Genomic DNA, 8,105 nt, shown 5'->3' with positions numbered 1-8,105 from the left:
AAAAATAGAACTACCCTACGATCCAGCAATTGCATTACTGGGTATTTACCCAAAGAATACAAAAACACTAATTCAAAGGGATACATGTACCTCTATGTTTATAGTAGCATTATTTACAGTAGCCAAACTATGGAAGCACCCGTGTCCACTAGATGAATGGATTAAAAAAATATGATTAATATATATACATATATATATTTATGGAATATTATTCAGCTATAAAGGAGAATGAATTCTTGCCATTTGCAGCGACATGGATAGAGCTTGAGAGTATTATGCTAAGTGAAATAAGTCAGTCAGGGAAAGACAAATACCATATGATTTCACTCATATGCAGAATTTAAGAAACAAAACAAGAGAATAAAGGAAAAAGAGAGAGAGGCAAACCAAGAAACAGACTCTTAACTATAGAGAACAAACTGATGGTAACCAGAGGGGAGATGGGTGGGAGAATGCAGGAAATAGGGGATAGGGATAAAAGAGTGTACTTATCATGATGAAATAAAATAAAATCAAGTGATAAAAGAGGCATCACCAAAAAAGTTAGGAATTGAAACCAAAAGTAAGATCTTTTTCTTTGTCAAGATCTCTCTCATCAGAGACATGTCATTTCAGAAACAGTCAAATGGATATCTACTGCCTACCAAGTGGACAAAGGAACAGAGAGAAAGCTGCTCTGCAGAGATGTGGAGAAGAAAGTATAATCTATGGGCAGGAGCATAAATTCAGGATGGAGAGAGAAAACATGGTATTTCAGACTCCAGTTTCAGCTCTCTTACTCCTGCTTGTGGATTTCTTGAGGTACCTCCTAATCCTTGTAATGAACGTTTTTCTTAAGCCAGTTTTTATTCTACAACTTGTAATCAAAAGTATACTGTCTAATGCACAAAGCCAGCTGAAGGATCACTTCTTTTTTTTTTTCCTAATGGTAACACTAGGGTTTATTAAGCTGTGCCTTAGTACAGTCGCTGGGGCTTGCCCGTGGTGCTCTTGATGTTTAAAGCCTAGACGTTCTGCCAATTCTTCTTGAGCAAGGACGCCAGGAAACTGACAGCTAAGTGGATGTTGTACACAAGCTCATCTCCTGTCATCTGCACGTGGCCAACGGCCACAGCCAGACATAGCACCTTCTTCATCTGGAATTTGATGGTGGACTTCACTTCATCCACTTTGGCCACCATGTTCTCATTGTGCGTCAGCAAGGAAGGGAACTTGCCAGCCTTATGGAGGCCTGGGCCCAGGATTTGTGGGATCTGCTTGATCAGAGATTCTGAAGCCAAAAAGGCATCATACTTCTTGGCCAGCTTCTTGACTAACTTTTTATTCTTGTTGAGTTTCTTCAGTGCCTCAGTGTCCACATGGGGAATATCCACAGCCTTAGCCTCATCACAGTCCTGCTGGCCCCCCAAAAACATATGGGGAACTTGGGGTGAGAAGTGGACTTAAGTCTGACTGTGCCTGAGAAGGATTTGTCCGTCTGAGGCTCATAGTTTGAGCTGACCTGCAGCTCCACCATCTCCAAAACCTACCCGCACTTGCACTGGCCGCCGGGCAGGACGTCTCACACCTCCTCGTCCAGGGCGGCTCGGGAGATTTTGCTGCTTGTGGAGACTCACAGCACAACAACAGGAAAAAAGAGCCTGCTGAAGGGTCACTTCTGCCATGAATTTTGAAGTTTATTATAGAAATAAGGACTCGTAAGATTAGAAAATACCTCAGTGGTCCCTCTCAATTAGACATAATCCCTACACTATCTTTTCCAAATATCAGCAGACTCTGCTTTAAAAACTCTAATAATGGAGACTTTATTATCTCCAAAGGCAGATAATTTCATATTTGAACAATTCTGGCTATTAGAAAATTGTTCTGTGTAAGTGGGCAGAAATCTAGTCACCCAAAATATTATAACATCTGGGATCATTCGGAAAAAACATGGTATCCCTTTCCCTATGACAACTGTATAGCAGGTTGAAGACAATGACCATAACTCCACCATTCTTCTTCTTGTTGTTCCCCTTGTGTGTAACGCACACACACACACACACACACACCCCCAAGCACATGCATACATACACACACTGTCTTCTTGCTAAAAAATAGAATTTCCTTGCTCAATTCTCTCACAAGAAGCTTAGAGCAGTTAAAATGACATGTTTAATGTCGGACTTGGATTTGATTTCAACTCTGCCTTTGTTGGATGTGTAGCTCTGGACAAATCAGTTATCTCAGAGTCTCAGGTCCCTCACATATGAACTGGGCATAATGAAAGTGTTCAATACAAAGGAGTATTGTGAGGATTGAATGAAATGATTCATGTAAAGAATGAAGCACACACACACACACACACAGAATGCAGCACGGCATCTGCCCCTGGTAGGCGTTCAGTAAATAGGAGCCATTATTATCCTATTAATAATACTATTGATACTGGTTATTATGATTGCCCTTATCTAGAAATCTGGTCTTATTTGACCAATGCTCTCCAACTGTTAGATATCATGGCAGCAGATTAGTAGCTCTGTGTGCTTGCTATAATACCAGACACCACAGAATTGGTAGATTATCTCCCTCTGCAGAGGAAGGGGAGACACAGCCTAAGTAGTTGTCCACAGTCACACAGCTAGTAGGTAGCAGAGCAAGAATCCGAATCCAAGAATTCTGACCCAGACACTGTTGCAACGTGTCAGTTATGCCATCATAGCTCATTAATTGTCCACAAAGGTGGTGCTCAGCCATGGACAGTGGCTTTTTCTGCTAAACCCTCTCAAGCAATCAGATAAGCAATTCAAAATGAGGCCCCGTGGGCGTGAGTCAGCATTTTTAATGGAGGCATCTCCTTCCAAAAGCAGGACTTCAAGTCAGTATTTAAGGAGAGCACATAAGTCATGGGGATGTTACATATATCACGGTGACTACAGTTAATGATACTATACTGCATATTTGAAACTTGCTAAGAGAGTAGAACTTAAAAGTAAACTAATAATAACAAGGAGAGTAGATAGGAGGTGTGGTCAGTAGCACAAATCTAGGGCACAAGAGAGACACTTAAATGCCTGAAGAAAATATGGGCGAAAAACTTCTATGAGTGTGAACCAAAACATAAGCAACTCCCTACAACTAATTTCCCTATGTCTGGTCCCATCACACAAATTTCACATCCTCGTATCCACATTGCTAATTAAGTCGTTCCTTTTGAGAGATGAAAACCAACCATAATAAATTTAGGTGTAAATTAATTTGTAAGTGTTTGTTATGTTTTTCCCTTCCCCAACGTATTCAAGAAAATTCTGCCTTGTTCTGGGCTTTTCACTAGACCTCAATCCCTCCCCACCTTCAAAAAATAGATTCAAAATGCTGCAGTTCTGCTTCTGGCCTATTTTCAACAGACAATTGGCAAATGAGAAGAGAGAAGAATGGAGAAGTGGAGAGAAATTTCATCAGAAAGGCAAATATTTAGTCCATTAATAGCATAAAATACAGGGGCAAAGGATAAGAGAGAAGAAACATGGAGATCACTAAGGCTCGGTTTTGTGTTGTTTTGTGTTTTTACCCAGGTACGTTCCATGGAGGATGGAAAGGTTTGGGGTGGATAGAGAGTGTGAGAGACATGAAGATGGGAGGTAGGGCAAAAGGGGGCGTGGAAGAACTGAGTAGGAGTTCCACCCCTGTTGATGTCTGTCAAGGGATTCAAGTCCGCATCGGAATCACTTCTAATCACTTTCAGATGTCACACTTGGTTTCTTTGACGACAGCTGCAGAGAGAACTCCAGCTAGCTGTAGCTCTTGGGTTTATTCTGGTTAGAGCAACACGCATCAGAGGCACCCACACACGTGCCCACCTTGCTGGAATGAGCAGTTCTTCTCCTGTTTGCTTCTCCTTGCCAGCAAGCAGACCTGTCAAATAAATTATTTTCGTGATACTGATGAACCAATATTAAGCAAATTACGCTCCCTTGCCACTTCTAAGGATGTACTATAAATACGAATCCCTAAAGCACCTGCTGCTCCTTACAGTTTTAAACTTCTGTTTCAACTCGTTTGGACTTTACAACATTCCTGGAAAGCAAGCACGGGTCATTATCACCATTTTACAAGACGAAGGAAAGGCGGTTCATAGAAGATGCATGGCTTTCACAAGATCACAAAGTTGGTGTGTGGCAGAGCCCGATTTTAACTCAATTTCTGACTGCAAGTCCCCCGGGCTCCATGGGATTTGTCACCACACTTCTCTACTGTATGAGCTCCATGAAGCATGTGTTTCACATAATTACCTCATGGAGACGGATAAGTATGGAGAGGCAAAAAGCATTTGGCTTAGAGCTTGGAGGACTTGGTTCTAGTCCCTCCTTTTCTATGACTTTGGATAAGTCATTTTTCCACTCTGAAGTTTATCGACTTCATCTGTTTGTATTGAAGTATAGTTAACACAAACGGTTACATTAGTTTCAGGTGAGCAACATAGTGATTCACTAAGTCTATATATCATGCTGTGCTCATTGACTATATTCCCAATGCTGTACATTTCATCCCTAGTGCTTACTCATTCCATAACTGGAAGCCTGTATCTCTCACTCCCCTTCACCCATCTTGCCTGACAGTTCTTGTCTGACAGAATCTTACAAGTTTATAGAGGTGTTGAACAGGATCCTATCATGTATCTAGTCCAGATGGTCTCAATAACACATTACTGCCTCAAGGCTGTGTCCTTGAAAATGACTCCTAGTGTGGACAGTGGGTGGAACGTACATTCCAAGGATGGGGGTGGTTGGGGTGGGGGAAGGAGGAGCCTCTAATTGCCTGGGTCCAGCTCATAGTTCAACCCGTGATCACATCCTCTCAATGACCTCCTTCAACAGGTTTGGATCTGAGTTTGTCTTCCTCAGAGTCCACGTTCTTAGAAACTGCTTTGTATCCCCCAGATACGTGGAGCTTCTGTGTGGTCCCCATACCTGTTTCTGTCTTGAATCTATGTGGTCAGAAGGATTTCTCTTTTGAATGTGATCAGAAGACTTTCCTCCACTACCTCAGTAGAATTTTTCCGAGTCTACAACCACTTACCTGTTAAACCCCTTGTTAAAATTGCTGGTGCATTACTATCTACCTTTCTTCCCCCCCAGCACTAAACCAGGAAATATGTGCATATGCAGTTTCTATTTATTGGTATATAGGAAAGTAAACTCTAGGGAGTAAAACATGATAATAAATGCTTTTTCTTTACATCAAAAGCTTGAGAACTTTATATAGGAGAAGAGATAACCTCCAAATACCTGTTGAGACAAGCTTTGGGGCTTGCTTCCTTCTGGATTGTAGTCATATTTCTGAAACACACATTCTAAGCAAGTGGGACAGGGTTGGTCACTTAATTAGGTCAGTAGGCCCTCTTCAAGCCAAATGCAGAACTCTCTAATCCTCACACTGTGAGGGAAAATACCGTTTCCAAGTCAAACAAGAAAAGCACTATCTGAACTTCACGGCTACCAACACACAGCCATCTCCTCAGGCAAATAGGCATTTCCAGCCTTAGGTTCCTACACAGCTCGGACATTCCAGACCATGACAGAGTCACCAGGCTGACCCCACACCCTCTCATAGACACAGAAACTGAGGGCCAGAGACTTGCTCAATGTCAGGAGACTCCTAAAGACTGTGCTCTTAATCCCCTGCCCTTTTATTAAAACTTAATGCTTCCTCTTGGGAAACCAAACAACCACCGGGAGTCATCCTGACCAGCCACTATAGAGAACTGCCCTTGGCAAAAATCCTGCCATGGAGGAGCTGGGAAGAAATACCCAATAATACTTTCCTACTGTCCTGTGATTTCTCACCAGAGGTCACCACAAGCCAAAACCAACAGGAAACAGGAGGCAGAAAAGTCCACTGATTTAATCCAGTCAGGTTAGCCTCAGAGGGCAAAGAGCAGAGTAGAGAAAAACAGGGGGCGGCTTGGGAAGGGTACACTGACTCTATCCAAAGCACTTCTGGCTCTCTGTAGAGACTGGACCAAGCTCAATTCCACCTCTTCTTTCACCTAGAGTGGAACAAACATCAAGGGAAAAGAGGAGAGGGAAGGGGGTGTATTTTTCTACTTTGTGTCTGCACGCTTCCCCCAGAACTGGATGACACTACCATCTGTGGAAAAGCAGTATGTCTCTTCACTGGCAGGTTAGACCCTCTGTCAGTGTTCTTGACATCGGCAGAAAAACTTCTCACTCTTCTCTGTCTCTGAGTAGGCATCTCTCACTTCTCTAAATTCTCGTCCCTCTCAGCCTCTAGAGAATTAGCTCTCAGGATTCCCCTGCTCATTATCTTACTGTTTCTTCTCAGATTCATTCCTAAGTATCTCTTCTTAAATATAGTAGTTTTTAAAAAATGTTTTATCTGCTGAAGGCTCTAACACCCTATCTTTGGGGCTTACTCTCAACCCCATTCCTCCAGTTCCATTGGCCATCTACTTATAGGGAACCCCCACTTAGATGATGAAGCAGCCCTTCAATCTCAAGTGGCCAACTACACTCAGCACCTTTCCCCTGAGCTCCCTCCTTGGCTCCCTTCTCATGATAAAGTCACCATCACCCTCCCGCTAATCACCCAGTCTCAAAGCCAACTCTAACAAATTCTAGCTCCGTGACATCACTACCACTTATATCCTTAGCTTCCTTCCCATTGACAAGATTGCTGTTTAATTTCTCATTTTTTTCTTTCCTTGGCTAATAAAATAATTTCCTAGTTAATTTCTTGCTTTTTTTTTTTTTTTTTTACCTCTCTGGCCCAATTTACACACACAACCATCAGATTAATATTCCAAAAATACAGTTCTGATTATATCATACTTAAAAAAAAATCACTCAAGCTTTGAATAGCTGTTGAAGGGAAAATAACTGTGAATGTGTGAACAAGGAGGACGGAGGCAATGTTAGCATCGCACCTCTTTGGACTGCATCTGTTTTTCTGTTCTTTACCTTCTGTATGTTTTTTTTGCTGGCGGTCAGTGGTGTATTTGTCTTTCTTTTCGTTCACTTCCAAATCTTTTGCAAATTTTGGAATTGGAAATAGTGCAAGAGGGAAGAAAGGAGAAACAAGATTCATGGTAGTTGAGGAAGAGGGGGGTAATGAAGACCCTGAGTGACCGAATTGGTCTTTGATAATTGCTAGTCATTCATTGGGAAATTGAAAGCATGAATGGATATTTTAAAAAACCAGGGTTTCTAAATATGGCTAAAGTGGAACTAACTTCATTGACCAGAGTTCTTAGTGTCAATATCAGTTCTAGGGGCTTGGGAGTTCTGAAAGGGAAATGACCAAATTCTAACTACTTCAATCTGAATGGAACCAAAATCAAAGTACTCAGTTCAATAGATGTTCAGGAAAATATTAAAAAATAGAAAAGTCATGGGGCGCCTGGGTGGCTCAGTTGGTTAAGCGACTGCCTTCAGCTCAGGTCATGATCCTGGAGTCCCTGGATCAAGTCCCGCATCAGGCTCCCTGCTCAGCGGGGGTCTGCTTCTCCCTCTGACCCTCTTCCCTCTTGTGCTGTCTCTCATTCTCTCTCTCAAATAAATAAATAAAATCTTAAAAAAAAAATAGAAAAGTCATGACTTGTTTAACTATGAAATCATAATCTTAATAGTTGAGAGTCTTTGAATGGCTATAGCATAACATACTTAAAGGGATTTGGTCAGCAAGATAATGAACATCAACTCTGAAGAGGAAGAGGATGAGTATGGAAATAACCATAACAAAGCTAATGGGGAGGATGGAGCTGGTCCACCCAGAGAATATGAGGAAGAGGAGGAAGAGAAGGAGAATGAGGGCAAGATGAAGCAAGTTCAGAATTGGGAAAGGGAAAGTAGGAAATAGATCTCTTATGTTCAAAGAAAGAATTTCAGGATGGATATTGTGATGACTATGTTGACAAGGAGAGAGTAGAAGATGGAGAAGAAGGTCTTCAAGGAAAAAAGAAAAATCAAGATGCAAAGGATGAAAGACATGACTAGATCCTTCTTAAACCAGACCCCGTAATGCTACTGGTTTTTCAGTGAAATGGTCACTACAGTGATTTCCATAGAAAACAAACATGTAACTCTTCATAGAATATGTTTTACTAT

General features: G+C 41.7%; 1 pseudogene; it reads right to left on the bottom strand.

Annotated features, from left to right (window-relative positions):
* Window positions 1–956: 956 nt before the first annotated feature.
* On the bottom strand, window positions 957–7,086 carry LOC118017117 (annotated as a pseudogene).
* Between the last annotated feature and the right edge of the window lie 1,019 nt (window positions 7,087–8,105).

This window comes from Mirounga leonina, unplaced genomic scaffold (assembly GCF_011800145.1).
Source record: "Mirounga leonina isolate KUSES-001 unplaced genomic scaffold, KU_Mleo_1.0 Mir_168, whole genome shotgun sequence".
Taxonomy (NCBI): domain Eukaryota; kingdom Metazoa; phylum Chordata; class Mammalia; order Carnivora; family Phocidae; genus Mirounga; species Mirounga leonina.
This window is presented reverse-complemented; position numbering and strand designations above follow the sequence as displayed.